We start from the raw sequence: 8,429 nt of genomic DNA, 5'->3' as shown, positions 1-8,429 counted from the left end.
TCCCTCTCTTCTTTTCTCTTCTCTTCACTTCTCTCTCTCTCTGTCTCTCTCTCTGTCTCTCTCTCTGTCTGTCTGTCTCTCTCCCTTCCTAAGCCATGGTCTTACTAAATTGCCCAGGCTGGCCTTGAACTTGTGATCCTCTTTCCTCAGCCTCCAGACTGGCTAGTATTAAAGTATTCACCACCACACCAGTTTCCCAATGTCTTTTTCTGTCCCGGTTGCCACTATATTACATTTGGCAATCTGATGTTCTTAGTCTAACCTTGACTGTAACAGTTCTTAGATGCTTCATTTTTCATGAACTTGACAATATTGAGAAGTACAGTAGAAAGTCCCTCAGTTGTAGTTTTTCTGGTGTTTTAGTCAGACTGATTTCTGTATTTTTAAGAGGAAAATTATCACCTTATTACATCACAGGAAAGGTTTATGTCATTTATGTTATATATTGGTGTTAACTTTGATAACCTGGCTGAGATAGAATTCTCCACTGTGTGTTTTTCCTTCCCTTCCACACTGTTCTTGTTTGAAGGAAGTCATCATGCACAGTCTGTGTGTAGGTTTTGTCCGCCTCCTTGAAGGTGGACTATCTACATAAGTAGTTTAGAATTTTTCTGCATAGAGATAATTTTTGATGGATGCCTAACAAGTTGAATTTTATCTTTGTTCTTGAACTGGGTTCTGGGATGCAGTTCTATTTCTTGGAAACTTGTCATTTCATGTTTGCTTTTAATATTTATCAGGTGGGACCAGAGAGGTGCATTATCTTTACCAAATTATTCATCACTTGTGAGGCGAGACCCATGCCCTATGGACTCATAGGCTTTTCACTCTGGATTATAAGAACAAGAAATCCCTAGGCTGAGATGAGGGCTGAGTGTTAATCCTTTTTGGGTGATTCTTTCTCTAGCTGTAGGTTATTTTCTTGCATGAGTGTAGTGTCTGTGTACTCTGCTGAATATTCAGGCAGGACTCCCTGCAGACTTTCAGTTCTTACTCTGTGCGACACTCTCAGGACTGACTCCTCTGACTCTAACAGCTGTGGATTTTTCAGGCCCTCAGCATTGGGTCTTCAACTCATGGAGTTCTGGACTCTCTTAGAGTTTATACGGGTGGTAGCACTTACATTCACTAAAAGGAAGTAGGCCTAGACAAAACATATTTGCTTCATATGTTTCTCATTTGGGGGGGTCAGTAACGCTCACTGCTTATGTGCAATATTTTGAAAATCTTGTTTCATATGCCTAATCCAGTTTTTCTTCCAGCAGGAGGGTTGCTCTGATCTCTGTTGGCCCACTTTGGCTGGAAGACCTCAAGCCGGTGCTTGTTTCACTGCTGTGCTGAGCCAGACGGAAGCACCTGCCACTTCCGCACTGTGCCACCCTCACCTCCCTGGCCCCTTCGGACTCGGGCTCCTCCACCTCCTTCCTGGGCTCTGTCTTTTCTTATCTGCTTATTTTTGTCATCTTTTATATCTTACACTGGGAATATTTTTATTAATTAAGTCATTCAGTTGATAGCCGTGAAGGCTTGCTGGCACCTTTATGCTCTCATCTTTTCTGAATTCTCACAGAACTCACATTTTGACTTTCATGTATTTATCCAGTCCATAAGTGATGGTATCGAGACTTAAATTCCTGCCTCTGTGACTCCACCCATGCTCTTTTCATTATGCACTGTTTTTATCCTTGGAAGTTTTTGAGTAACTAACATGTTTCCAGATTTCAGTTTAAGTGATTTGACCATGGTCTTAGTTCTAGCAAATATGACTTTTGTCTCCCAAGAATCTGAAAATGTGATTGAAATCACAGTTACACTGGAGCTGGGGATTTAGCTCAGCGGCACAGCACCTGCCTGGCAAGGACAAGGTCCTAAGTTCGATTCCTGGTACCAGAAAAACAAAAAAACAAAAAAACCAACTAGACACTTGAAACAAATCAAGAATGGAATAAGACAGCAGGGAGAAATGGCTGAAGTGGGTTGTTGCCGAGTATCCTTAGGGCGCTCTTTGAGAGATCGTAACAGTAACTGGCAAGAGTAATTGAAGGATGCTTTGTGGAAGATGTGTAAAAGGAGAAAGACGGTGATGCGTAGTGAGGCTCTGACCAGATCAGAGCTTCCTCATTTGTTAAGATCTGGAAATATTTTAAAGGAGGATGAGAGCTTCTCTAAGGAATCTTCTCCTCACGCTTAGGTCACGTGTCAAGGACCAGTGATCGCCCATATATCCTTAGTATCAAATAAGTCATATTGTCTTTTACAAAGTGAAAAGATCGGCATAGATAAAGGGAAAATGATGTGCAAGTGAAGCACAGTCAGGAGAGTAACCACAATAGAGGACAGAGGGTGGGAATCTTGAGAAAGCTCAGAGAAATGGCGAGTTGTGAGACCGCAGAATGGTATCCGGTTTAGTCACCCTACAAATACAATGCAAACTTGCAATACTATTTGCTAAAAAAAAGGAAGGGAAAAACATAAAAGAAAGAAAAGAAAAACCCTGTGATAGTAGGGAGAATTCTCTCCAATCAGCATAATAGTCTCCACATTCTTAAATTTTTCATTTCCATTCTAATGTTTTGTCTCTGCTTTTCTGTAGAGTTTTATGATATTAGCTCTTTGAGGAAAGAGAGAATACTAACAGTACTTAGCTTTATGTTTAGTGACCTCTGAACTTTACGGTTTGGCAAGGTAATAGGGTGAAGTACAGTGGTACCTCAGTTCACAAATGCTTTTGTTCACAAACAATTTGGCTCACAAAGAGAAGTGTTTGGCCAAATTTTGTCTTTGTTTGAAACTCTGCATTGGGTGATGAACAGACCCATGGCTGGCTGTCCCAAGAAACACAAATATGGCCATCTTTTCCAGAATCGTGGAACAAACTAAGTTCATGAATCAAGGTACTGCTGTATTAACTTAAATGTCTGAGAACCTGAGTTTAGGCAACGTTAGTTCTCCTCGTCTCGTTTTCCAGCTCATCAAGATCCATTATATTAGGGAAGTGAAGGAGAGCTGGGTGGGAAGAGAGAGCATAAGCTCCTTACGTAGGTTGTTGAGCCAGACTTTCATTCTACCATGCCCCAAAGGAACCTCCAAGGATGGAGGGTAGAAAACCTCCCAAATTCCCTACTCTGTATTAGCAGGGAAGAGAGGAACTGGAAAAATTACACGGTATATGTAATGGACACAACTGTGGAACGCTTTCAGAGTATCTTAAACTCCCCCAAAGATGTGGGTACAGTCAAAGTGTTAGCATGGTACATGATTGTCACTGACAATTGCAAGACATGAGGTTTTTTCAGACAGGATCAGAGATACGCTTTTGGGATTCAGGCCTCTCTGGATGTCAACACGGTGTCAGAACAGTGAAGAATTGGGCTCAAAAAGCTGCATTTCAGCAGGTGCCTGTCTGTGTTTCTCTCCACTCAGTGGAAACCACCTGGCATATCCTATGTAGCCACAGTGCCAGCCTGAAAGAAGAGGCCATAGGGGAAAAATGGGGTTTGCCAATGATAAATCTTATATTACAGGATTTACATGGGGTCGATTGGGATCACATTTCCTAACACCAGGTACAACAGATAGCATACGCTTTGCGGAAAAATACTGGAATTTTGCACATCTGAATAAATGTCTAGAAACTTTGTAAACTTTGTACCTTTACTGTTAAAAGTCAATTTAACTATCATCTTGAATATAGTAAGAAAAGAGATTTCCTAGGTCATAATTCTAATATTTCTATTAGTTCCTTATGGTGTTTTGCCTCAATTTCCCTATTTGTAAAAGCAAAGTTGGCATGGTTCCTTCTCATACACCAATGGTGCCTAGGGTAAGAACAGCATGTGGTTTCAATTTCTCAGAGGGCTGGTTCAGCTGTGTAAATTTCACCATCAGCCTTCAAGATAGGAGGGAATTTTATGTATGACTTTTCTGGACTTGGCATTTATTTTCTAAGTATTCACTTACTTGGTGACTTCTAATAGTGAAATGTATTCCTGTGACCTTGGTAGAGAAGTATATTCACAGCAGAGGCTTTTGTGGCAGAAGTCTTCAATTTTAGTTTTTAAAAATAATGTAATGACTGTTCTACCTTGGTAATGTGAATAACCTTGATGACCAAGTCCTCAAGGTTGAAAGATACTTAACTTGGGCCAGGTGGTCACTGTTATTAACAGCTACTCATGTTTAATGTACCCGATTGGCTTCTATTGACTAGGTTAGGACTGGCCTCTTGCTCCATGGATGGGAAAGTTTCCTCATACAGAACGGCCCCTGACTCCATTCATGGAGGGAACCCCCTAGAGGACCTGGGTGTTTATTTTGAGCCCACGTAAGAGGAGCTCATGAGCAGATGCTTGCTGCTCTAGGCCATGTCTGGCAAAGGTCATCTTTGCTGCAAATGGTTGAACCATTCCCCCCTCTACTGACGATTGGGGATATTTTTAGCAACAAGCTAAAACTTATCCTTGAAATTGTTTTCATTTCTTTGCAAAGTGGCAAACTTCATGAGTTCTGGGTTAAAAAACAGGGCATATAAGCACAAATAGGAGCTGTGCGTCCATGTTAAAAAGAAACCCGAGGAAATTGCCGCCCCTGGTGCTGACAGCCTAGCCCTGGCGCTGGGATGGTTCTAATAGCTGCAGGCTAAAGGAATCATTTCCTCAGTGCAGTGCATAATGATCATGTAAATTCTACTTAAGTACATATGATTACAGAAAATTGTACAGAATTGCAACAGACTTTGTGCTGTACTGTTTATAGAGCAATATACATTTTATCAATTTTTTTCTTTCAATTCGATGGAAGACAAACTTTCTGACTTTAGGAGTGGATAAAGATCTACAGCATTGTTTTAACATGCATTCAGTGTGAGCTCAGTCTTGCTATGCGCTTTCTGAGTGCTGACAATGGGCTGAGAGATGCAGGGTTTCAACCATGGTTGCCAGCCTGCAGGGTCTCACCTTGAAAGAAGTGTTTCCTGGAGTCCCTGAGACTCCTGGCACCACTTGGGCAAGTGTGGCAGATGGCAGCCCTCAGTGGCTGTGCTGGTTACACAGGTATATGCAGAGAAACCTGGGAGGTCTGTTTTGCCACCAACTCCTCTCACATTGTGTATTTGTCCCATGTCCCATCACATCTTAATGTGGTTGTACCCGTGACAAGCATTTCTCCCCGGCATGGCTTCAGTAAGTATTTGTGAAGTTACACTGAACTGAAGTAGGATGATTCTTTATATTTAAAATAGTACAAAACTCACAGCATAAAATATTATTAAAGGCTGTGGTGACATCTTACTGGAGTCTTACAATGGCAGGGTAATCTGTCAGGTGTGGCAGAAAGGGATGGTAGAGTGATACAGGGTGCTGTGGGAGTGTTTTCACAGAGCCCGCAGAGAACTCAGTGGAAACAAAGAGGAGGGTGCTAACCTCACCAGGAGGATCATTACCTATTCACACATTTGATCCACACAGTGAATCGCAGGGTAGATACATTTCTTCTTATTTCTTTTTTTTTTTGGTTTTGGTTTTTCTCCGGTACCGGGAACCGAACTCACGACCTTGCGCTTGCCAGGCAGGCGCTTTGCCGCTGAGCTAAATCCCCAGCCCCTCATTTCTTCTTATTTCACAGAGGAAAAATTTTAAATTTAGAAGGCTTCACAGCTCATAGTTTAAGGCCATGAAACTAGAATTTGACCCAGCTCTGAGTTCCAGTCTTAAGATTCTTCTACCATTGTGCCATGTTCTCTAAATCAGAGGCACATCATATATATATATATATATATATATATATATATTTGTACTTGGAAGTAAACTCAGAACTTTGCACTTGCCAGGCCAATACTTATGCCACTGAGCTATATCCCAAGCCCCAAGAGGAACATCTTATGTAGATGGATTAAGCACCCACTCAGAAGTACTTTTCTCCAAATGCCACTGAGCAGGTATTTTGATCTTTTTTTTTTTATTGTTGAGATAAAATATCTGACACCCAAAATTAAGGAAGGAAAGGTTTATTTAGCTCACAGTTTATGGAGGTTTTAGTCTATATTTGGCTGGTTCCAGGGCAGAGTGGCACATGGCAGAGAGCAACAGATTACGGTAGTGGAAGATAGCAAAAGCAACAAGAACAAAAGGGGAGGAGCAGGGGAGGAGAGCAAGTTTTTTGCTTTTTTTACATTGTATGCAAACTACCTGCCCCAGGGTGGGTGTGCCACTCACACCCATAATCCCAACATTGGATCATGGATCAATCATAAAGTCTAGAAGCCTGCCCCATGACTGCATGAGGCTTTGGGGGGACATCCAGACACAAACCATAACAGCATGTTATCATATTTTAGACCTAAAATGTCCCCCTAAATTCCCCTGTGTGTGTGGGTGCCCTACTCACAGTGGATTTATCTGTGAATGCGTTTGATAGTGACTGTGCTGCTGGGAGGCGGGGCCTGGGTGGAGGCCGTCACTGGGGGCGTGGCTTGGGTATGTGTGTTCTTGTCCTTGGCTCCTTCCTTGATTCTCTGCTTCCTGCCTGTCATGGGTTTAGCACTTTTTCTTCCGCCAACACCCTCTGCCATCCTGTTTCTGCTGACCATAGATTAAAGCCATGAACCAAAATAAACCTCTCCTCCTTTAAGTTGCAGGTGTCAAGTTTTGCGTCTAGTGAAAGAATAACAACTAAGTTAGAAAAAAAGTATAAGATACAGATTTAATAGTTTTGCCAAGAATCTGAGAAGAACCCTCTCCATCTGTTGATGATTCATGATGGATTCATATTATAGGCAATTCCTGGGAGTCATCGTGGCATGCAGCTCGCATCCAGTGGGTTCTTGCCCTTCTCTCTGTGTTCCTGGGATACGATGCTGCCTCCAGGTCCTGGTGAATAACAGCGTTGTTAGGGGTAACAGTGGAAGCAAGGTGCTTAAGCTGGCCTTCTTCAGAGGGCAGACCTTCTCTGGGTTCTTCTGGGCTCAGATAGTCAGGGGGAAGTAGACTGTGGATAAGGAGCATCAGTCAGATTCTGCACAGGATTCTGCTGTCTTAGAAAACTGTGACTCTCCTTGGCCATGAGCCGTCCTTTGAAGAAGAAGGAATGAAGAAGAGGAAACGCAATCACCCTATCACTCATCAGTACATGCAATCATTAACACATTTATTTTCTTTTTGTAATTAGCTGGTGATTATTGTATTATAAATAAATATCCGTAAACATCCCTAGGCCATCCAGCCCGCTTGGAAATTAGATGTGGAATGCTTAGGAGAAGCTGGCATCTCTGAAAACACATTCCCACAGTGTTTGTTATTGGTGCCATATACAACAGTACGACTGAAATGCACTGTGACATTTGCAGAATTTGGGCTTCCGGACGGCATCTTCCAGATATGTACGAAGGTTGCCAACAAATAAGTCTGAATTGCTTTGACAGAAATGACTAAGAGTGCATACTAATTTAAAATAGCTCAGCTTGTGGTTACGAAATGCAGACCCCTACCTTTCCCCTTCACAATCCTGGTAGATCACTGACCACCTCCAACACAAGCGGAAGCAGTGGAGGTGCCACATGTGGGGGAGAAGAGCCCACACCAGCTTGCCACCAACACAGAACCCACGTGCCTTGTGAGTCTATTCCCTCTGAAGTTTTCTCTTACTGCAGATTGAGGTTTCAAATATGGCTCAATCATTTTGGAAAACTTGAACATAATACGAAAATGAATTTCTAATCAAAACCTCCCCTCCGTGGGAAAAGTTTCCATTGTAAAGGTCCCCTCTTTGTGTGCTCTCTGCTACTCATTATGCAGTTCTTGCAATCCTGTGGTTTCTGCCTTCACTATGTGCGTGCTGCTCAGTGGTGACTACTTGCTCAATAAATAGTTTCAGAATGAACAAGAAAAGGAAGAAATAAGAATGTCCCCAAAATTAGTATTCATAGTAGGGAGACATATTGTGAAAGGAAATAGTTTAAGTCTTTCTAATTTACAAATGAGGGTTGAAAAGCCAGTGTGTATTTGTAAAATTTGTGAAATGACAAGAAAAAGAGGCTATCTTGAACTATTTTGTAAGAGAGTTAAGGAGAGGTTCTCAAACTCTTCTGAAATGCCTCATTACTTTCATTTTTACATCATGGGTATTAGGTGTGTTAAAACATTTGTTATAAGATTTCTTTTCTTTATTTTAAAAATAAAAGAAGGAAAACCTTAGCAAACAGACATCCATTTACAAAATAGCAAAAGAACAATACAACAATACAGAGTTACAGACAAAGTGGTAGGGAAATAATGCTTATTGTATTACAATTGATATCTTCAAAGTGGTTTCTCAGGAAAACAAATAGAGACATGCAATACTGATCAATCAAGGACTCATTAACTGTTTCTTTCAGCAAAGAAATAGAAGACAGTAGTTCAACTATGTTAGCTATCCTGAATATACATACATAC

The sequence above is a fragment of the Chinchilla lanigera genome, unplaced genomic scaffold (genome assembly GCF_000276665.1).
Source record: "Chinchilla lanigera isolate Chin_1 unplaced genomic scaffold, ChiLan1.0 scaffold00104, whole genome shotgun sequence".
NCBI classification, from domain to species: domain Eukaryota; kingdom Metazoa; phylum Chordata; class Mammalia; order Rodentia; family Chinchillidae; genus Chinchilla; species Chinchilla lanigera.
The sequence above is the reverse complement of the archived record's forward strand: the minus strand, read 5'-3'. Positions refer to the sequence as shown.